At 60.9% G+C, this 3,103-nt stretch overlaps 2 protein-coding genes across 2 annotated transcripts in view; one reads left to right on the plus strand and one right to left on the minus strand.

The window, feature by feature from the left end:
- Positions 1 to 3,103, plus strand: part of LOC113217620 (lysosomal aspartic protease) — a 368,266-nt gene that overhangs the window by 352,484 nt on the left and 12,679 nt on the right. The gene's annotated exons all lie outside the window — the stretch shown is intronic.
- The window catches only part of LOC113217624 (HEAT repeat-containing protein 5B), a gene marked incomplete at its 3' end in the record, with an annotated part of 42,982 nt that overhangs the window by 38,978 nt on the left and 901 nt on the right, over positions 1 to 3,103 (minus strand). The gene's annotated exons all lie outside the window — the stretch shown is intronic.

The raw sequence follows: 3,103 nt of genomic DNA on the forward strand, positions 1-3,103 counted from the left end.
TGGGTAGGCAAAACTGAAACACTACTGCGTCGTAGCCCTGACACGCGGTACCTACACACGCTATAATGTCTCGGACAACTGATCCACCCCCACCAGGCCGGTCCGAAATGGAGAGGACGAAACTCTGCTTGTTGCCTGCTAGCAGGCTGAAAGGCGAGTTCGTTTTGCCTACTTTACAGGCCTCTTTCCCTGGAGGATCCACGTCAGGGTCTTGCGTGCCGTTGTTCTACTGTTCAATGCGTGGATCACGTGGATTCAGGACAGCGCCCTCCGCCTCCCCGTACCTTGCACCCCCTCCCCCGTGCCACGCTGCCGCCCACCTCTGGCCACTGGTGTTTATTTCAATCTCAATATGTATTTTGGCGCGCCTGACGCGGGTGAGCCAGGCTGTGGTGGACCTCGGGGTAAGACCATCTCAATCGAGCACACGCAGGGCAAGCCGTTACACGCAGCTGCACGCGCACGCCCCCCGCTCCTAGTGTAGCTGTTCTGAGGGGGACTCCCCCGCCCCCTGCCCCCCGACGCCTTTTGGATGGCTGATTCGGCAGTGGGATCCTTCTTGGACCCTTCGGGAATCCATGGCAACATGCGCGAGTGGGTAGGCAACCCAGGCGTCACCAACGCCAACCATCGTGGAGGGACTTATCTTCCCCGGAACTAACCCGTCCACATGGCGGGCTGCGTGTGCCGGCGGCGTGTGCCAACCCGGCGTTCACTTCAAAATGCGGTTCATGTGATGGACCATGAGCTGAAGGGCCGCAGATCAGCCCCGCCCGATGGTAGCCCGCCGCGCCGCGCCGCACATGCCTGTATGCACGAGAAAATGCACCCCGCTAGATTAGGGTAGGCCATGCACTGGGCATGCCGAGGGTCATGCCCATGTCCTCACCTCACTTCTCCGCATGACTCGAGTCCTGCTGCCGCAGATTGTCGCCCCTCGAACGTGACAGGCGGGTCGGCCCTAAGAGGAGGCGGCGAAGAGCAAGTTGCCTACTTGCCCCCCCCAATTCCATAATACGGGCCTTCGAAGTGGCAGAATTTAGGAAAACACGAAGAGAAACAGGTAACAGGGAACTTATTTTTGTTGTACGTTCCACCCCCGCCACGCGTCGTTGCGAGCGGGTTTGCCTGGGGATGCCTACTCACCGGGGGCCACGGTGCGTTGCGGGCAAGGCGAGTAGGCAGGCCCGCTCGCACCGGCGCGTGCAAAGAAACACCCGTTACTTGGTGTACTTCAGCTAACGCAAAAGAACTGAAGAACTGCGGGTAGAGCATAACGTTCCTGATTGGTCGAGAGCGTCTCTAACGTCACGCCGCGGCGCGCCGGTCCGACCAGCAGCCTGTATGCCCAACCCCCCGGTAAGATTGTTCCGCTGTAGACACATGTCACATGGCTGGCAAATGTGCTACGTAGAAGTCTACAGAGGGCTATACGGCCCATCGGCGCTCCCCATGGACCTTCGTGGAGAGTGCTGTGCGTTGCGTGCGGTGTGCAACGGAGTGCGAGGATAGAGGATAGAGCTCGGTCTGTCCATCCTCCGTCTCTCCTCTCTCTTCCTCTCACTTCCTCCCGTCTCCTTGTCTCTCCCCCTCCACTCCCCTCAATGCTTCACCTCCCGTGCTTCGCCCGCAGTACTGGTTTATTTCTGTCCTCCCCCCCTCTTCCTCCCTTCCTGCCCCGCGCTGAGCCGTGCGTGGCGTGGCGGGGCGGGGCGTTGCCTCTCCTCCATCTCCTCTCCCCTTACTTCTCCCTCTCTCCTCTTCATTCCTTTTCTCTCTCTCTCTCTCTCTCTCTCTCGTCTCCCTCCCTTCTCTCCTCTCCCTCCTTCCCTTCTCTCTCTCCTCTCCTTCTTCTACTCCCTCCTCTCGTCTCTCGTTCTTTCCACTCGTCCCTCAGCCGCCGAGCCTCGGGTAGAGAGCCGAGCCGATCCGAGCCAAAGCCGAGCCTCTGAGTCGAGCTTCTTTTGAGCCCTGGCTGCGCCGCTGCGCCGGCCGGTGAGGTGACGGGTCGAGGCGTGTCCTGGAGCATGGCGGTCATGATGCCTGGACTCCAGACTCTGGAGCCGTCGTGGGCGGCCGCGGTGGACACTTTGTATGTAGGTCCCCGTAGGGCGCGTCGAGGCGAATAACTAGAGTAAGCCGAGGATTCTAGCGTGCGCTGGAGCTCGCTCAGACCAGGGCTCAGGCCATCAGACCGTTCTGCGCGTTCTACATCCATGGGACCAAGCGCCTCGTGGCGTGAGTAGGCAATGAGTGCCTCAATCTGCCCAGGAGTAGGCACAAATACGCGTTGCGCGTTCTCTCCAATGCTTAACTGGATAGGTACGCGACGCGCCTGCGAGTCCTTAGCCGTGTTCCGGCTGAGTTTCCGGCCCATATTCGGATGGTTGCGCCCCCCCCCCCCTTTTTCTCAATCTGTCGAACGGCACTGGCGGGCGCCATGGTACGAGCACGTATTAGAGAGTGCTTAGGTGGGCGTCAGTCAGGGGTCGCCGTTTGGCCATTTGCCTTCTTGCCAGTGGGGAGGGTTGCATCTTGCCTACCGAGCGAGGCGCAAGTGACGGTCCATCGACCTCCGGCCCCTGGAGCCACGCGCAGAGGGTGACTAAATGTTTCGCACCCCAAATAAAAATGCACGTGCCTAACATTTGCTCGCTGCCACAACCTTACCGCTGCCCCTGCAGTCCTAGCGAACCCTTAATTTATTACGACGACTATCGACCGCCCCATTGCCTGACGGGTCAGTTCGAGCCCATACTTCTCTCTGAGTGCGCGCACGCGCGCGTGTGTCTATGTGTGTGTGTGTGGACTTCATGCCACCCGCAGGTGTGTACATCCACAGGCGCGCCATGCCCCGCTTCGCGCCGCGACCCGTCTGTGCGGGCCAGGTGCGAGCCCCTTTATACCCCCCCCCTCCACCCCTCTGTCTCTCTGTCTTTCACCCTCCCCCTCGTGCCTCTAAGAGAGGAAGAAACACCGGGTCCGGGCCGGGGAGGGAGGAGGGGGCGTCCCCTTACCCGCCCTCCCCAACCCCTGTTGCCTGTACCCAACCCCTCCGCCTCCACCCCGAGCCGTCACCCACTGCACTGCCTACCCACCCCTG

This window comes from Frankliniella occidentalis, unplaced genomic scaffold (genome assembly GCF_000697945.3).
Source record: "Frankliniella occidentalis isolate FOCC.00 unplaced genomic scaffold, Focc_3.1 Scaffold13, whole genome shotgun sequence".
NCBI classification, from domain to species: Eukaryota; Metazoa; Arthropoda; class Insecta; order Thysanoptera; family Thripidae; genus Frankliniella; species Frankliniella occidentalis.